Raw genomic sequence first — 21035 nt, forward strand, 5'->3', positions numbered from 1 at the left:
ACCCACTAATACTTACCTTTTAGTGTCCGGCTTTTTTCACTTATGATAATGTTTTCAAAGTTCATGTTGTGGCATGGATCAGAACTTCATTCCTTTCTTTTTTTTTTAAACATGGGCAGGCACTGGGACTCGAACCCAGGTTGCCGGCATGGCAGGATAGTTCGTTCCTTTTGGTGGCTAAATAATATTCCATTATATAGTTATACCATAATTTGTTTATTCTTCATCTGTTGATGGGCATTTGAGTTGTTTGCACCTTTTGGCTATTGTGAATACCGATGTTATGAACATTCATGTATGAATTTTTGTTTGAACTTCTGTTTTCAATTTCGTGGCTATATACCTAAAAGTGGAATTTATTGGGTTATATGGTAACTTTATGTTTAATTGTTTGAGAAACTGATAAACTGTTTTACACAGCATTTGCACCCTCTTGCATTCCTACCAGCCATGTGTGAGGGTTCCATTTGCTCCACATCCTCACCAACACTTGTTATTTTCCTTTTTTTTTAAATGGCCATTCTAGTGAGTATAAAGTGGTTTTAATTTACAGTTTCCTAATGACTAATGATGTTGAGCATATTTTCATGTGCTTGCTGGCCATTTGTATATCTTCTTTGGAGAAATGTGTTTTCAATTTTTAAATTGGGTTGCCTTTTTGTTGTTGCACTGTAAGAGTTATTTATATATTCTGTACACAAGTACCTTATCAGATATATGATTTGCAAATATTTTCTTCCATTATATGGATTTTCTTTTCACTCCCTAAAGAGTGTCCTCTGATATACAAGAATTTTTAATTTTGGTGAAATCCAATTGGACCTCTTTTTTCTTTTGTTGCTTATATTTTTGGTGTCTTACTAAAAAACTATTGCCCAATCCAAAGTTATAAAGATATACCCCTAAGCTTTATTCTAAAAGTTTTATAATTTTAGTTCCTACATTTAGGTTTTTTCTTCTTTTCCACTCATTATAATTTTTTTCAAAAATTATAGAATTTTAAAAATATTTTTATTGCTAAAACAAAACAACATACAAACATGAACATTCTTAACATATGATCATTCCATACTTGGTGTATAATCAGTGGCTTACAATATCGTCACATAGTTGTATATTCATTACCATGATCATTTCTTAGAATATTTGCATCACTCCAGAAAAAAATAAAAAGAAAAAACTCACACACACCACATCCCTTATCCCTCCCTCTCATTGAAAACACTTTTATTTCCAACTATCCAATATATTTTAACCTTTGTTCCCCCTATTTTTTTCTATACCCCTTACCACTCTGTTTCATTGATCACTAGCATTTCAATCTACCAAATTTATTTTAAAATCTGTTCACCCTATTATTTATTTACTTTTAATCCATATTTTTTACAAAGGAGCATCAAATACAAGGTTTTCACAATCACACAGTCACATTGTGAAAGCTATATTAGTATACAATCATCTTCAAGAAACATGGCTACTGGAACACAGCTCTACAGCTTCTGGCACTTCCTTTTAGCCTCTCTAATACACCTTAAACTAAAAAGGGGATGTCTATAAAACGCATAAGAATAACTTCCAGGATAACCTCTTGACTCTGTTTGAAATCTCTCAGCCACTGACACTTTATTTTGTCTCATTTCTCTCTTCCCACTTTTGGTCGAGAAGGTTTTCTCAATCCCTTGATGCTGAGTCCCAGCTCATTGTAGGATTTCTGTCCCAGGTTGCCAGGGAGGTTTACACCCCTGGGAGTCATGTCCCATGTAGAGAGGGGGACGGCAATGAGTGTGCTTGCCAGTGTTGGCTGAGAGAGAGAAAGGCCACATCTGAGCAACAAAAGAGGTTCTCTGGGGGTGACTCTTAGGACTAATTTTAAGTAGGCTTAGCTTATCCTTTCTTGGGGATAAGTTTCATCATATATCTATTTTGATGCCATGGAAGCTAGACTTTAAGGCAACAAGTATTAGGAGATCTAAAGGGAATCATTTCATAATAATCAAAGGGTCAACATTACAAGAAGATACAACCTAACATTGTATGCATCTAATTTCACAGCCTCACATTATATCAAACAAAAGTTAACAGAACTGAAAGAAGAAATAGACAAGTTCGATGTCATAACTGATTTTTTTTTTGTATGCTGTATGGCAGGGGTCACGTTTCATTCTTTTTCCATGTGAGTGTCCTCTTATTGCAGCACCATTTGTTGAATTTTTGCTCGTTTTGATTTTTTATTGTTTGTTTGTTGGGCCGGGAATCAAACCCAGGTCTCCCACATGGCAGGTGAGAATTCTACCACTGAACTACCATTGCACCCCCCTCCCCAGAATTGAATATTTTAAAACATTACTCTAAGTAACTGATAAAACAAGTAGATAAAGATCAGTAAGGGATAAAATATTTGAACAACACAATTAACTTGGCCAAATACACACATATAAATCCCTATATTCAACATTTGCACAATATACACTCCTTATAAGTGCACATGAAACACTTGCCAAAATAGACCATTTACCAAATTGATTATTCACCAATGTAGATCATATGCTATGCCATAATGCAAGTTTCAACAAATTTCGAAGGACTGAAATCAATGTATGGTGAATTTCAATTGGATTCTGAACATTGTTGCTGGGTACTATTGTATTCCTTTAAATTGTGTTAGGTTGTGTTGTGGCACACAGCTAAGTTACTTGGAATCACTTGAATCCTTTCAAGCTTTGCTTTTAAGCTTTTTAAGGACAAATTCAAAGCAGCCTTTAGTCTAGGAATACTTTATCCCCACTACTAAGATAATATCCTTCTGAAGATTCTCCAATAAGGAGACAAAATGTTTACATCTATATTTTAAGTGGTTATTAAATATGCAACCATCCAGCCATTAAGAAAAAGCACATCTCCAAAAATGACCTATAATAACTATACTGGACTCTTACATTGGATTATTCCTATAGAGTTGAATTAAGAGTAGCTTAGTAACTTATTAATTAGAACTTAGTTATGAGGTAGTGAAAGGACTATTTTTGCATAGCAAATTAATGTATGTTGGAATCCACAGTTTAAAAATGGTGGGTTCTTGGGTTTTCTATTTTAAGTTTTAGAGTTTAAAAAAATAAGACACACTAATAATCTAAACTATATTTCCACCTATAACATCTGGTCACCATGGCACTGGTTTGAACTCAGGGAACTCTGCCAGAGTTAGTACCTGAAAGATAGGTATTAAACACTAAGCCATGTACTTGGATTGGATTCTATAAAGTTCCATGAGTAAGACTCCAAATGTCAAAAGATCTAGTCTCAGGCTAATGAAACAAGATATTTACTGTTGGGGCCCATTTTATCCAAGTACCTCAAAGTGCCCAGTAAACGCTAATCAAATGGAAATTAAATTATATCCTCAGGACACAGGAAAGCATTGGTCTTTTAAAAACTCACAAGAAGACTCTAGAGCCAACTAGCAATTTACAGAGCAATATGTTAAACTATGCCATAGAAATATAATCAACAAAAACCAGACTGTGGGAAACTGCAGGACAAATGACCCAGTTTCTTCAACAACAAATTAAGGGAAAAAAAGAGAGATGGAAAGGGAAAGTTATAGGTTAATAGACTTAAAGGAGGTATCAATCAGTTACAATATCTGAACCTTGATTCAAACAAACTGTAAAGAAAAATTAAGACATTTATGAGACAATTAGAAATGTAAATGCTGTCTTGATATTTGATGACATTAAGGTATTGTGAATTTTTTAGGTATGATAATGGTATTGTGGTTATAGTTATTTTAAAGTGCTTATTTAGAGTTACTATGTTAGGGATCCCTGTGACAGGATTGAGGATTCACAAGGCGTGGTGCCACAGTGGCTCAGTGGCAGAGTTCTCACCTGCCATGCCAGAGACCCGGGTTCGATTCCCGGTGCCTGTCCATACAGAAAAAAAAAAGAGGACTCACAGAACTCAGCATATAATTACAGTCACAGCAAAAATGTATTATAGTAAAAGAATACAAAGCAAAATTACCAAAGGGAAAATGTACGTGAGGCAAAAGTCTGGAGGAAGCTAGGTATAAGCTTCCAAGAGTCCTCTCCCAGTGGGACTCACACAAAATATACTTAATTTCCCCAGCAATGTGTTGTGACAACATGTGTGAAATTTAATAATAAATTATGTTAAACATAAATATAATGAAACCATGTTTTAGCTTGTATTATGCAAGGGTGGAAAAAACAGCTAAAAGCCCAAGAGTGAACTGTCAGCTTCACAGGCTTCACTGTGTGGTCCCTCACTCCAGCACCCGCAATATGACAGCGCGAACTGCAACAGACAGAAAAAAAAATGATACACGGAGGACCAGCCCAAATCAGCAATACAGACCCACACATTTTCCCTCTAGCATATGAAGAAAATTGTTCATCACTGAATGGTGCCAACCTTGGTCTCCAAACAAAACATGTTCATGACTCATCATCAATAAAATATTCCCTAAAAGTGAATATGGCTTTTTGGTATGACATTTTGCGAATCCATCTCCACTCTCACACCCAATTCTCAATATGGCCAAAAACATAAGATGAAATCTCTGTGTGGGGACTAGAACAAAGCTTAGAGATGTACAAAGGACCAAAAGTCTCCTTGGTTCTGTAGTAAAATACACAGATCTTTCCTGCCAGACAATGGGAAAGCTTATCAACTCCATAAAGTATACCATCATCATCATTTAGCAGTGACTTAAAAGTATACTATAGTATTTAGTCACAGACTTCCTTTAAGATAACATTCTGATTAAATAAAAGAGTGTTATTTCTTACTATCTGTCATCTAGGTGCTAGGAGTCAAGCTCCTGAGCAAGTATTAAGGTCTCTGCTGAATTTTGTTGTTTTTTTTTGGGGGGGGGGGGGGAGGGAATGCATGGTCTGGGAATCGAACCCAGGTCTCCCCCATGACAGGTGAGCATTCCACCAGTGAACCACCTGTGCCCCCTCTGCTGACATTTTTATCTTCTTGAACACATCAATACCTAGGAAACTAACTATTGCAGAGACTATATAATAAATGTTAAAAACTGACAATGCCATAGATCCCAACAGTTGTTAAAAAAAAAAAAAAAAATTCTACCTGATGCCTTATCTACTTGTCAGAAGCATTCAGAGCACTCTTAGGACTTCTAAGAGGAAATGAAAAACATGGGTTAATCCTGCAGATTGAGGAACTTGGAGTTTACTTAAGGGAAATCACTACTGTTCCTCTTTGGACATAAAGTGTTAATGTAATAGTAATCAGAGCAGGATGGAAATATTTTTGCGTCTGTCTTCCATGCCTCAGGTCAACTACATTATTTACCTAGCACCTACTTTGTGGTAGGAGCTAATTTAATTTTTTTGAGATATAATTCATGTACCATAAAATTCACATTTTAAAGTGGTTTTTGGTATATTCACAAAGTTGTGCAAACGTCACCACTAACTCCAAAACATTCTCATCACCCCCGAAGAAATTCCATACCCATAAGCAATCTCTCCCCATTCCCCCTGCCCCCTAACATCCCCAACCCTAGGCAACCGCTAATCCACTATTATATGGATTTGCCTATTCTGGACATTTCATATAAATCTTTTGTGCCTGGCTTCATTCACTTAGCATATGTTTTCAAGGCTGGTATTAGTACTTCATTCCTTCTTTTCTAAAAAATGTTTATTAGGACTTCAGTATAGCCTCTACCCAGATGCCCAGATTTAATAACTTTTAACATTTTGCCACATTTGTTATATAATTCTATCTATCCATCATCTATCTATCTATTATTATTATCATCATCATCATTTTCTAAACATTTGTGTAGGTTGCATGCATCATAGTCCTTGAATATTTAATTCTTCCATGTTCTTTTCCTAAAAACAAGGATATTGTTAAGGTCAAGGTCAAGAAATTTAACATTGTCATTAAGCACAAAGTCTATATTCCAATTTTTTTCAATTGTCCCAATAATGTCCTTTTGGGTCTTTTCTCCTCTGTTATTAGATCCAGTCCATGATCACATATTGCATTTAATTGCCATTGTCTCTTTAGTGTCTCTCTCTCTTTTTAAAATGTGGTAACACATACACCACATAAAATTTCTCTTCTCAATTTGTGCATCCCAAGCATACAATTCAGTGGGATGAATACCATCATCACTATCCATTATCAAAACTTTTCCATCACTCCAAGCAGAAGCCCTGCCCCCATTATGCATTAACCCACAGTCCTCTTTCCACCCCCTGCCCCTGGTAACCAGTAGTCTACTTTCTGTCTCTATGGAATTGAATAGTCTAGTTATTTCATATAAGTGGAGTCATACGATATCTGCCCTTTTGTATCTAGCTTATTTCACACAAAATGATATCCTCAGCCCTGGCACCATGGGATCAATAATGCCATCCTGACCAAAAGGGGGGAAAGTGTAACAAATAAGGTATCAATGGCTTAGAGAGTTCAAATATAGTCGAGAAGCTACTCTGGAGGTCACTCTTATGCAAGCTTCAGGTAGACATTGCTACCTATCATAACTTGCCAAACCCAAGCTTCAGTTAGACATTGCTACCTATCATAACTTGCCAACCCCCAACCAAAACCATTCCTCCAACCCTAAAGAACACCTAGGGCATTATATAAGATTCTACAAAGATTCCATGCACTCGCGTAACTTCCCAGAAACCTACAACCTCCAGATGGGTCCCTGGACCAGATAAGTCCTAAAACCTAGAGGGCCCAGCCTCTCCAGAACATCAGCTAGTTCCATCTCCCAACCCCATATTATTGACAGCCCCTTCCAACATGAAAAAGTTAGAATGGCCATAGCCCAAATACCCCTAAAAAGTGGAACAAAGATCAAAGGTGATGGTGGAGTTACACAGAGAAGGTTGGGTTTAACAAATGAGTGAGTGCTGAATCAATATATTGCTATTTCTTTTAGTCTCCAGTACCTCAGAACAGCTAGAAGTAAAAATCTAAAATTATGGAACTGTAACCCACACCAAACTCTGAAATCTGTTCTACAACTAATTGCTGGGCTGGGCTTTGAAATTTATTGCTTTTTTTGTATATATGTTATTTTTCACAAAAAAGAAAGAAAAAAGTGTATTGTGATGATAAAAAAAGTATTTATTCCTTCTAACCTCCTATATTCTGGAGCAGCTAGAAGGAAAAATCTGAGATGATGGTATGGTAGCCCATGACAGACTCTGGGATCTGCCCTGTCACTACTTGTTGAAGAGTCCTTGGAAAACTATTGCTTTTTTCTTTCTTTGCTTTGTATATATGTTATATTATACTATTTAAAAAGTTAAAAAAAATGATATGCTCAAAATTCATCCATTTTGTAACAGGTATGAGAATTTCATTTCTTTTTGTGGCTGAATAATATTCTAATACATGTATATACCACATTTCCACATTTTGTTTTTCCATTTCTCTGTTGATAGACATTTGGGCTGCTTCTACCTTTTGGCTATTGTGAATAATGCTGCAAGAAATATTGGTGCACAAATATCTATTTGAGTCACTGTTTTCAATTCTTTTGCATATATACCTACAAGTGGAATTGCTGAGTCATATGGGACTTCCGTGTTTAATGATCTGAGGGACCATCAAACTGTTTTCCACAGAGGCTGCACCATTTTACATCCCCACCAGCAGTGTATGAGGATTCTTATTTCTCTACATTCTCCCTAGTACTTTTTATTTTCCATTTTTTTAGTAAGAACCGTTCTAGTGGTATGAGGTCGTGTCTCATTGTGGTTTTGATTTGCATTTCTCTAAAGGCTAATGATGTTGAACATCTTTTCATATGCTTGTCGGACATTTATGTATCTTTGGAGCAATATCTGTTCAAATCCTTTGCCCACTTTTAATTGTATTCGTCTCAAAGACCCATCTTTGTCCCAAAGCAGGCTTTCTCAATTTTGGCACTATTGACATTTTGTGCCAGAAAATTTTTTTTGTAATGGAGGGCTGTCCTATGCCTTGTAGGATGTGTAGCAGGATCCTTGGCCTCTGTCCACTAGATGACAGTAGCATCCCCTAAGTTGTAACAATCAAATATGTCTCCAGACATCGTAAAATAGCTCCTGGGGTGCAGGAAAAATTGCTCCCAGTTAACTAAAAGATCCTCTTAACTGAGCAGCTAAAAAACACTTACATGAAAACATTACTCAATTTTAGTGGCGTAGTGGAGGCAGACGCCAGTCTGAGTGGGCTGAAGATGATAAAAGAACGTGGATCCTGGGGGTGTGAACTCCTCTTCCCAAATCTCTGGTGGGTGACTGGGTTAACAGTACAAAAGAGAAAAATCAAGGTTTCAGATGAAATTCTGGTAACATTAGGAGATGAACAATGATTCGACACAATAACACAGAAGGAGTTGCACGATTGTAAACGAAAATATTGGAAGGGTGGTATATCTAGAACTAATAGAGAGTTTTCTGTGAGCTGCTTTCTGGGGAACAGAATCATCCTTGGCCCTTTGAGGCATGTGTGACTGTTTCATGGTCTTTCCTTGTTAGATGAGTCTCAGCTTCATTTTCTCACATTAGTCTCATCTCTCAGTGGGGATGTACACATCTGTCTCAATAATACATTGTTTGGTTGCAAGAAGCAGACCCACTAAGCTAGCTTTCTCAGTACGGTGATTTCTTTTTCTTTTTTTTTTGGAAGGCAAAAGAGTATCTAATGAGAATCCACAGAAAGCTGGAAAGTGGGGCTTTTCAAGAATGGGAACCCGGGCAGCTTTCAGAGGCCCTCAGAAGGGGTTGTTTGTGGACATAGTCACTATCTAATCCTCTACACACCACTCAGCTTTGACCCATTTGGTGTCTATCTCTTAGTTTTAATTCCTGAAAGAGGGAATATGAAAATCTGAGAAGCCATTGAACAGGCAGTGGCTTAGCTCTCTTAATCAGGTTGTCCCAACCCAATTCCCTGGGCAGTGAGGTGGGACAGTTTTCAGGGAGGGGGTGGAGTGGGGGCGAGGGAGAAACACAGAAATAGAAACCATATTATAGGTCCTTAAGCCATTCCACCCCCAGTAAAGAGATTTTTCCTGCTTTTTCTTCTTCTCAAACATTTCCCCCCACTTCCTCCAAAACCACACAACACACCTTGCAGAAATGGTTTTACTACTCTTTACCAGTTGAGCACATAGCTTTCACCACCATTAACCTAACTCTTTCAGTGCATATGGCTGTGATCTTGACCTCCAATAATCCTGACTTTAGAAAGGGGGTGGGGGACAGATGCATAATGGTTTCTCATTAATGATGACATGGTAGGCAGGCTTCATCTAAAGAGACGGGCTATTTTAACAAGAGAAATAATCTGCTGGGGAGCAGCCACCTGAATCCCCTTCATCCCGACCCGAATCCATTGGCATAACAGCCGGGAATAAACACCGCAGAATTGTCGGGAGATGGTACATCCCATTAGTTAATAAAGTGATGCCCTGCCTTCACAGTCTATTAATTAAGAAGGTAATCAGTGCTTGCTTCAAATTTGGTATTTGAAACTCAAAGGCAATAAAATAAAAACACTACCCAGATTTCTTTTGTCATAAAGAAATGAATAACAAATTAGGGTCACAGAGCTAGAGTAATCACATTTTGAATGATTTCTCTTGAGCATGTCTTTAATAACCTGTATTGTTCGGTAGGAAGAAGAAAGGCTGAGTTAATTATTCAGGAAAGTCTTCATTAAGGAGTTTTAGTCACATTAGTGTACTATTTCTCAACCTTGGTACTATTGATATTTTGGGCCAAATAATTCTTTGTTGTGGGGGGCTGTCCTGTGCATTGAATGTTGTTTATCAGCACCCCTGGTCTCTACCCACAGTAGTACCTTAGCCCCTCCCCTGCCCAACGCCCCCACCCCACCCCACCCCCACCCCCAGTCTCCAGCAAGGGCTGGCAGCCAAACATGCCTCCAGACATTGCCAAGTGTCCCCTGTGGGGCAAAATCACCCTCAGTTGAGAATCACTGCATTAAGCACTTACATTTCTTCTCACACCATTCTCCATCCTCTCCACCGCCCCCACCCCCACCCCTGGCGCCCTCCAGGGTTTGCTGTTTAAAACCCTTAGAAACAAACATTTCCTACCAGGGCCATTCACATTTTCTAGGAAATTGTTTGAAAAGAAATTGGCCAGATGAAAATTATGTGTCCAGATAACAGGAAGGACCCTTTGCATTTCTGTATTGAAAAGCAGCACACAAAAAGAACAAAGGTATCTATTTAAGGCACTCAGCCAAACACTTTACTTATATTAAATCTCCACAAAACCCTCAGGGGCATTATTAACCTTATTTTATTGTTGAGGAAATTGAGCATTAAAGAGGTTAAGTAATTTGCTCAAGAACATACAGTTTGAAATTCAGTAGTGGAGCCACAAGTTCGAGGGCAAAGTTTGTGTGTTTCTGCATATTGCCTCCATGTATATATTTACAGTGCCAAACAGCTAATAAAGTAAGGTAATCAGTTTTCATCTTTTTAAGAAACATATGCAACTTTTATTAAGGAGAGTTTCAGACATATACAAAATTAGACAAAACAGTATATTCCCATTTGTGCTGTTCATGTTCCCCTCACCCAGCTGTAACAATGACCAACTCATCACCAATCTTCCGTCTAGAGCTGCTTGACCTTGGCGCTATTGACATCTTGGGCTGGATTGTCCTTTCTCTTGCGTGTCACACACAAGACAAGACAACGTAAAAGCCAAGGTGTTCCTCATTAGACTGGTAAAAATACTTTGAGATTCAGTTTATTACTTACAGAGGCTGCGAAAGAAAGGGTGCCACCTTCCAGTGGTCCCCGTCCCACACACCAAAAAAGGGGAACACTGGAACTCCCATTGCCAAGGGGCCCATTGTAGATTGCAACTGATAGGCTTTCTATTCCTCAGCTCTACTCTGAAAGCCCCATATATCAACAGAACCCGGGAGGCCATGAGAAACCACCACATTACAGCCTCTCAGGGGAGATAGGGAGGCGAGAATGAGACATCATTGGAACAGTTCTTCACAGACTTCTCATCTTCTCACGTTCCAGGAGGATCACAAGGCTTTCTGCCGAGACTTAGATGAGCTGTGGTCCACGCCTTAAGTCATAGCCTGCATGACCTATGTGGACACGTTCAAGGTTATCAGGGTGCCAGGGCAGAGTTATTTTGTTACAGGGGAGGACTGTCCTGGGCAACGTAGGATGTTTAGAAGTATCTCTAGCCTCAACCCCTCTGTTCTTATTGGATATCATCAGAGAGCACAATCATCTTACAAGGGTTATTTTTTATAGCTTGAAACAACCAAAAATCAAATCAAGTTCGAAAGATGAATGGTAAAACCTCTTTGGATCCAACAGAGATAATAAAATAACTGATTTTCATGAGTGGAGTTGTAAAGTTGCCGTGATGAAAATTTCAAGAGGATTATTCCAAAAATGTTTTGAGCAATGGTATAGGCTAGGTATGTGGTAGGTATGCGACAGGTATGCGGCCTATGTTTTGAGCAATGAGTTCTAGGGACTGACATGGTTCAATGCTAAAGGTTTTGCTTCTTTTGAGTTCCTGTGGTCAAATGCTGGGGTGAGGTTACTCACATGTACTATTAACAAGCCATTTGACATAGTCTCTCACCTGGCACTAAGTAGACTAGGTATAGATGATTTCATGGGTGGGCAATGGTGGCGCAGTGACAAAGTTCTCGCCTGCCATGCTGGTAGACCCAAGTTCAATTCCTGGGGCCTACCCATGTAAAAAAAAATGTAAAATGATTTCTTCTGGATATTTTGAAGATTTTTTACCTAGCCAGCTTCTTGGGACACATTCATTGATTAGGTTTCTCTCTTCAAGTGCAAACAAAATAGAGATTCTTGAAAAACGGACAGCTTAATAGTTTTGGAGTAAAAATCCATTGTCTTAAAGTCTTTCATCATTTCTGCTTCACTACAGTGGCTCTGAGCTTTTTGAGGGGGGGGCAGGAAGGGAGTTTGAGTCTGAACTTGAAAAAATTCTGTTGCCACACCCCCAAGTCAATTAAACCAGAATCTTGGGGTGGGGGTGAGTGGAAACAAGCATCAGTGTTGAAAGCTTCTCAGGTGACTCGTACAACCAAGGCTGAGAACCTTACGATATGAAGCAGAGATGGTGATAAACTTTATTAAGATGTGAACTTAGTCCCTTAAAGTGTGTTAGGCTCTCTTTTTTCAAGAATGAGGTATTTGACATACTTGTGGGCTTCTGGAAAGATCACTTCTCACGAGTAATGCCCATGATTTTTCAGAGATTTACATTTCACTTATGGAGAAGAGAGCCTGGTGCCCCCACTTTTGCTTGTATTACAGAGGAAGAACCCATTCAGTGCTACGGTTTGGAGGATTTATTAGAGGATGTGGAGACATTATCTTGAACATGCATTTTGTGATGACATCTTCCACTGCTCTCTACTGAATGAGTCAAATATGAGATTTATAGGGGCTCGATAAAAGGCTTTATCTAGCCAGGTTGTTGTATTATTAAATGTCAAATAAAGTAAATGAAAAGCTTTCAACATGAAGGCTATCCAAAGATTGTAAAACAAGCAGAGCGTGGGAAATGTTGAAATGCCGAGGTAGCATGCAATGAGCAGGGGCTTTGAAGTCCGAGAGACCCAAGTTTGAAACTTGGCTCTGCCATCAGTTCTGTGACCTTGGGTAAATTACTTAACCTTTCTTATCTGTAAACTGGGCATGATGCCTGCCTAGTAGGGTTTCATAAATTATTAAGTATTAATTTTACAGTCAATGCATTGGCCAGAATATCTGGAGATGAGATACCAGGTCCAGCTCATGCTAAGGAAGGTATGATAGGCAGAATAATGTTCCTCCAAAATTGTCTATGTCCTAATCCCTGGAATCTGTGAATATTATAATTTACATGGCAAAGGAATTTTACAGGTGTGATTAGGTTAAAGATTTTGAGATGGGAGAAATTAGAGATTATACTGAATTATCCAGGTGGGTCGAATGTAATCACAAGGGTCCTTTTAAATGAAAGAGGGATGTAAAGAGTTAGAGAAGATGTGATGACTGAAATGGAGATTGGAGTCATACAATTGCTGGCTTTAAAGATGGAAGAAGGCCATGAGCCAAGTAATGCAGGCAATCTCTGAAAGCTGGAAAAGGCAAAAATAGATTCTCCCTCTGAGCCTTCAGGAGGAATGCAACCCTGCCAATACGTTGATTTTAGCCTGGTGAGATCCATTTCAGACTTCTGACCTCCAGAACTGCATGATAATAAATTTGTGTTGTTTTAGGACACTATGTTTGTAGTAATTTATTGTAGCAGGAATAGTGCACTAATACAGATTAAGCCAAAACCCTCTTGAGCACTCAAAGATTCTGAGTGAAGGTTTTACAAGATGAAGAGAAACTTTGGAGACCATGTCATTCAAAATCTATTAGGGTGAAGTCCAAGAATTATAATAGTTTACTTGTGAATGAATTTATCCAGCTCCAGCATCAGATGGTCTTAATTACTCGCTTCCCACTAAAGCCCATTGGTATCACATTCAGAAGGCCCCAAGTAAAATCCTGAGGCCCCTGCAGCAGTTGTTGCAGTACTGGTAAACTGTGCCTGGTGGGAAAGCAAGCAGGAAGAAAGCTGGTTATGATAGATCAGTAGCAAAGATAGACAACACTTTAGGAGTGTCTGAGAAAGTGTAAATTTGTTCAGCCATTCTGGAGGACAATTTGGTAAGTATCCAAAAAACATGTATCAAAAGCCTTAAAAATGCAAGTACTGTGACTCAGCAATTCAACCTGTAGGATCATTTATCCTAAAGAAGAAAACCTGGAAAATGTGCATCTCATTTGCCTGCTTAAAAAACCTTTCATGGTTCCTATGATTGCTTATAGAATAACATTTGGGGAGACAGGTGGGAGACAGGTGGGAGGTAGTACATCCACTTAGGAAGGATAATTAAGACTGGCAGATGTTTGTACTGGGGGACACTTGGTCTATCTTGAACTTGGTTAGACTATTAACCTCTAAAGTCCCTCAGCCACTTTTGCTACATTTGATCTTTTTCATTAAAATCACTAAAACTGTGATTGTGACTAACAGTTCCAATGTGAAGTCGGTGCCTGGCCTTGTCCTTTTATCATAAATGATCATCCAATTTTGTGGATTAAATAAATTAAAATGGCATACGTGCATGAAATTGAGCCATTAAGTTTAAAATTACCTATATTCTTATGCTTATTCACTGACATTCAGATAATATGCTTGGCACACAAAAGTTGTGGATCCAAATTATGCTCATATCCAAGTGAGGAACCTTTATTCATATGTTTTCTTGTTGTATTGTTGATTTCAGTCACGAGCCTGGACCCAGACCCCATCAAAGAGGGACCAAAATTCACACAGCATTCTTGAGTGTGATGGCGGCTGCATTTGGAGTTTTGATTAAACTGCACTACATGTGTGATTATTACTTGTAAACAGATGATTAGATATTAATTAGACAATAAGTGATTGTAAAGCACTTAGAAAATAAAAGTGTTTATAAATACCACCAAGAAATAGCAACAATAATCCTTTACTGACTACACAGCTGCTAATGTCAATAAGAATGATTTATTCCAGCTAAGGGCAACTTTAATTTATGCAAAAAGCTGCCATCATATCTGTTTTGCTGCAGCAAAACAAAATATGATACATTTACAACTGATTTGATCGCCAACATTTAGATAAATGTGTCTCATTTTAATAAAAAATATATCTCTTTTAGGACCTTCTCAAACTCAGGTACAACCATTAAAGTATGGTGTTCTTGAGTGCTGTGCTAGTTTGAAACTGTTGTGCACTCCAGAGAAGCCATGTTCTTTAATCCTAATTCAGTATTGTTGGGTGGGATCTTTTTTATTGTTTCCATAGAGATTGTGGGTGGAAACTTTTGATTAGGTGGTTTCCATGGAGATATGTCTCCACCCATTCAAGGTGGGTCCTTTATTAGAGTCCTTTAAGAGGGAACCATTTTAGATAAAGCTTCAGAGCTGACACAAACATTTGGAGATGCAGAAAGAAAACACTTCCGGAGAAGCTGTTTGAAACCAGGAGCCAAAGGATCAGGAGATGCAAGCCATGAGCCTTTCCAGATTGTTTGAGTCAAGGTACCTTTTCCTGGATGCCTTAGTTTGGGCATTTTTATGACCTTAGAACTGTAAACTTGTAACTTACTCAATTCCTTTTATAAAAGCCAACCCATACTGGTATATTGCATTTCTGGCAGCATTAACAAACTAAAGCAAGTGCTAAGAATTGGAGCTCCCCTATTGTCCATCTCTCTGACTTAGGTCAAATATTTATTTCTTTTAAAAGATAAGATATAAGATGACATTTCACTAGCAGTATTTTCATTAATGCAGTAGGTTTGTCATATCTGGCCTGTCTGGTTACTTCCCATAACCTTAAAACCAACTGTGCTTAGAATCAATACAGTTTGGTTAAATGAATGAGTGAATTCTTTTTTAGTTATTACAAAAGTTGGGCAGGGGGGAAATCCATCTTAAGAATAAAATAAAGTGCTTTTATTCTATCTTTTTTTTTCTTCAAAAAAAAGTTTTAAACTCTAAGACTTTCTATATCTGATCATTATTTTTTTTCCACTATTGACCTACCGGTGAGTCTAGGAATGCATGTATGCTAATTTTTTTGTCAAAAGTAAATTCAAATGCCAACAATGAGTCCAAGTCTATGATTGCACAGGTATGAAATGAATTGAATGAATGCAAGTGAAGAATGCTTCATGTAACATGAATTCAGTACAAAAGGGGTGAATGGGGTTATACTGGATGATAAGTTATGCATGAGTTAGCTCAGCCACCTTGTTAATAAAGGAAGTCTAACTATATCAAAGAGTGAGGCAGTGTAGTTTGGTGGGAAAGTGTTGTGCTTTGATTGAGGAGACCTGGGTTCAAGTGATGCTTCTACCACTTACTGTGTGACGTTGGTCAAGCCTTTTAATCTCTCTGAATCCTGTTTCCTTATTTGAAAATTGTCAGTACTGCATTAAAACTGCTATGACATAATTCAATGTGTAGAAGTACTGAATGATGAAATACTTAACAATGCAAAATATTTATAATGCCATTATTTTCCTGGAGTGGGCGAAAGGATTTATGCATGCTGTTATTACTTAATATGGTGAAGTTTTTTTCTGGACTAGTCAGCCTTTGGCCACATGTGGACAACTGGGAAAGTGGCTCCAGATAGAGCAATAAAAGCGATGAAATTCCATAGGTGGTAATAATGGTTTTCGGGAAGTCATAAATTCTGACAACTTTATTCTGTTTTCTCCATTTCCTTTCCTTCTGTGTAATGTATTTCCTGTTCAGTAAATCTGAGGCAGTGAGAAAATATGAATAAAAAAGGGAAGGGAAACATGGAAGAAAATAATACAGTCCAGAGTGGTGGTGAAGGGTTTGGAATGACGGAGGCTTTACATGTGCCTTTCTTGATAAATATTAAGAACAGTATAATACATAGGGCATACAAATTCTAGTTAAATAATTTAAAAAAATTGTAGGGTTGTCCTAACATTTTTATACAATGGATATGTAATGTCTAACAGCATGACTAGATTAAAGATATAAAAATAGAAGAGAAGGGGAAGGTATTTTTAAAGAAGAGAAAGCTTAAAATTACTGCCTACTTAAAAAATGGGCTAAAAGATATTTATATATGATCTTATGACTCATTTTTATCCACATATGATGAGGATATGGAAGGTAGTTTGCCATAAGAAACAGATCATATCAGAACTTTATTGTGGGGCCCTCAAATGGTGTCTTAATTTGAGATTCCTAAGAAGCAGACTCTGAGACTAGGATTCAAATGCAAGTAGTTTGGTTAGGAGGTGATTCCAAGAAACACCCATAGGGGGTTGGCAAGTGAGTCAAGGAAAGGAAAGCAAACACAACAGGGCGCACTGTCAGACAAGCTACCACTGTGGGCAGTTGGAACTTAATCCCACTGGGGGAACTCTGGGAGGGTGAGGGCCACAGGAACTGGGGTATTTTTGCACCAGCTCCTGTCAGTCATTGGTTGAGAGCTCTTGGGAGGTGTGGGCTGTGAATTCTCTGGCACTTCAGACCCACCTCATTGGTGGTGGTGGTGGTGGTGGTGGGAAGGGGTTTCCAATGGCTCTAGAAAGCCCTTAGGCAGGGAGCTGCAGGCAGCGACCCTTGGCAGTGGGCCAGGTGTTAACCACAATGGTAGGGCCTAAGGGGATATGGGCGGGGTTCTGACAGAATCTGCTATGTATAGATTATTTTAGTTCTTCCCAGCAGAACTTTGGCAATGGCATTTGCAACAATTTGGTATTATTGATGTAAAGACCGCTTGTAGGAAGAGCGATGACTACATGTCATTTGCAGGTCTCTTCCAAACGAAAGCAAACTCCTCCATGGCTTGCTTTCCTCACCTGCAAAATGGAACAACTGTATCTATTTGATCAGAAGTGATAGGGATAATAGGTAGTCTATAAGCACCTAGCCTAGTGCTAAGAATATAAGAAGTGCTCAATGCGGCCTAGAAATAATGATGGTTTTAGGAGCAGCACTGACCTAATGAGCTCTTGCAGAAGGTGTGCCTGACTTGCAGAGGTTACAAGGCTCCGGAGCCCTGTCCCGAAATGTTCCTGGGAAGTTTCTGAACAGTCTCCCCCTAATACATTTCTTCTGCCTCCCCTTACTGGGGAGACCTCTTTCCCCCAGCTTTGTTCCTCAGTTTCAGCTTTCTTGATTCCTCTCCCTGAGCTCCGTGCAGCTTTCTATTTGTTCTCTTGCTAACCATAGCCTGCCTGCCCCATCCCACCCCTGGACCCAACCCTTGACGTCTTTGAGGGTGGAGTGGTGCAGGGGAGTAACGTTTATTATTATTTTTTCTGATTATACAAGTTATATGTGCTTATTTGTGTATACTTGTTGGAGATACAAAAATATAAAAAAGAAGACAAAAATCTCCCATAATCCCGCAGTTTAACAATTTTGCTGTTACCATTTTGGTATATTTCCTTCCAGTGCTTTTTTCTATGCATGTACATATTACATAACTGGGATTATTTTTTAATCATATTGTGTAGCCTGCTTTTCTCACCTGACATCATAATGTTAACACGTTCCTATAACATTAGAATTTCCTCAGAAACATGACTCAGTGCTCCTATTGCTGTAAATTCTTTTTTGTCTTTTAAAAATAATTCTTCATTAAGCATCTGTGTACATGAATCTTGGTGTGCCTCTCTGATTATTTCTCAGGGGATAAATTCCCAAGTGGAACCATTGGGTCGTAAGGCATGAACATTTTAAAGGCTGCTAGCATATACTGACAAATATCCTTCGTGGAGTTTTAAACAATTTTAACATGTGTATAGATTTGCGTAACCATTACCATGGTTAGGATATAAAACACTTCTATCACCCTAAAAAAACCTCCCTCTTCCTATTCCTTTTTAGTCATTCTCCCCCAACCCATAACACCGTGAGGGTTGTGGAATATTTGTATATTCCGTGTGTGTGTGTGTGTGTGTGTGTGTGTGTGTGTGTGTGCATTGTGTGGAACTGATCATTCCTAGTTAATCATCTTGATAGCATTACAATGTCCCAAGTTAAAATAAGCCATTCAGGTATAATTAAGGGAAAATTCCCGAATCAGGTCGCAGTAGCAGCCACAAGTCACCACAGCAAGTGACTCTGGTAGAGACTCCTCTCAGAGTAGTGGCTGAAAAAAGTCTATTTCTGCCATCAGGACTGCAGGACATTCTGGGGTTCAAACAGAGAGAGGCAAGAAGAAGCCAAGACTAGGCTGAATGGAATTAGTAGAATGGAATTAGAGAGCTGACTCTCAAGGCAATTAAAGAGACCTCTGAATTGTGAGGTTCAAGGATTTGGGCTGAATATGTGTCAGGTGTGACTTGGATTTCGCACAGAGTGGTACTGACAGCTAAGGCTGCGCCTTGGGTGATGCAATGAAGATACTCATCTTAGGCAGAGATAGCATCTTGGTTCAGTGGTGGGGGTGGGGGTGATGAGAAAGGGAGGGAGAGCGCATCTGCCTCCTTTGAGTTAGAAAAGGAAAACAGCCTGGCTCTGGGAGAATATCCAGGATCTTTGGTAAGAGATGTTCACGAAAAACCTGGCTAGATATCTGGACTCTGCTAAATAAGCAGGTGAATGAGTGTGCCTCCCTCTCTAGAGAGGGAATTAAATGATCAGCAAGGATCCTGGTGGTCAGTTCAGTGGCCCAGAACACTGTGCAATTGGGGGGTGGTAGTTTGGAGCTCTTATGTACCCCAGAAAATGCCATGTTCTTTTAATCCATTCCTGTGGGTGCAGACCCATTGTGTGTTGGACCTTTTGATTAGGTTGTTTCAGTTGAAATGTGACTCACCCAATTAAAGGTGGGTCTTAATCCTTTATTAGAGTCCCCTATGAGAGGAGTTTTGGACAGAGAGAGAGGCACACATACACAGAGAAACACCCATAGAGCACTTGGAGAGAACAGGAGCTGAAAACATCAAAACTCAGGAGCAAAGGACCAGCAGACGCCAGCCATGTGCCTTGCTATCTGTCAGAGAAACCCCAGATGCCAGCGGCCTTTCTTCAGAGATGGTATCATCCTGTTGATGCTTTAATTGGGACATTTTCATGGCCTTAGAACTGTTAATTTGTAAACTAATAAATCCCTATTGTAAAAGCCAGCCCATTTCTGGTATATTTCATTCTGGCAGCTTTGGCAAGCTGAAGCAAGGGGTGACGTGCTTTCCAAAAGGAACAAGTGTCTCCAAGACACTGCTTCTCAAACTTAAGCATATCTCAGCAATGCCTGGAGGATTTGTCAAAACGGATTCCTGGGCTCCACCCCTGAGTTTCTGATTCAGTAGGTCTGGAATGGAAGTGAGAATTTCTAACAAGTTCTTAGGGATGCTGCTTCTGCTTTTCTAGGGACCACACTTTGAGAACCTCTGCTCTAAGGCAGAGACAGCATTGGGATTCGAATAACAATCTCACCCCCACATCACCCAGTGTGGCTGGGCATGGGGCTCTTATTTAACATTTGTACTGCAGGGCTCGGCTCAAGGTTGAAGGTCTTGGAAGAGCTACACCTGCAGCTTGTGGTGTTTTGTGCTTCCTGGAGGGCAAATGGGACAGGGAAAACCTAGCCCTTTTTCAGGTGACTCAAGCATCACTGGAATTCTTACCCTGCTGGAATTTTCTGAATAGGCAATAATGCTGTCAAGTGATGTCATTCTAATTTAAAGTGGCAGGCTCTATAACAGTCAAACTGTGAAAATCTCTACTGTGAAATCCTTTTTTTCTTCTTCTTTTAGGACTAGGTCTGTTTTCTTATTTGAGAAATAATAAAAATATCCCCTTACATTACTATAGCACATTCTAGCTTGTAAAGTGCTTTCACATGATATCTAATTTGTTCTCCCACAGTTTAGAGAGGGAGGCAGGATTGGTAATTTGGTCCCATCCTTTGGATCTCAAAGTATGGTCCCTGGACTTAGCACTGGGCCTGCACTTAATAAATGTTAGCAATTATCATGATTTCTATTGATGTTATTGACAGTGTGACATTTCACTAAATGAATTCCTTTGTAAGTTATTTTCTTTGAGTCTTCAGAATGCCCCTCTGAAAATATGGCTATTCCTGGACAATTTAGACATTAAGGCACATCAGTCTTTAATGCCCCTTCTCAGACAGTTCTTGGATTGCCAGGAGGATTTGGCTGAGATCTGGCTGCTTAGGAAATGGGTCTCAGGATTGGTAAAATGGGAGGCAGTGTATTGAAGAGCAAACTTGAGCAAGACTTCCTTCAGGAAGTTGGGAAGAGCTGGGGAGGGGTGTGTGGGGGGGAATGCCTGAGGGAGGAAGCAATTAGGGAGGGCAGCCAAAGGTGGGATGCAGGTTGTCAAAGACAAACTTCATCTGCTTTAAAGTTCTTCCTTAAAGCATCCCCAG

At 39.1% G+C, this 21035-nt stretch overlaps 1 protein-coding gene across 1 annotated transcript in view; it reads left to right on the forward strand.

The window, feature by feature from the left end:
- Positions 1–21035, forward strand: part of PCYT1B (phosphate cytidylyltransferase 1B, choline) — a 159314-nt gene that overhangs the window by 10707 nt on the left and 127572 nt on the right. The window lies entirely within an intron of this gene.

The sequence above is a fragment of the Tamandua tetradactyla genome, chromosome X (genome assembly GCF_023851605.1).
Source record: "Tamandua tetradactyla isolate mTamTet1 chromosome X, mTamTet1.pri, whole genome shotgun sequence".
NCBI classification, from domain to species: Eukaryota; Metazoa; Chordata; class Mammalia; order Pilosa; family Myrmecophagidae; genus Tamandua; species Tamandua tetradactyla.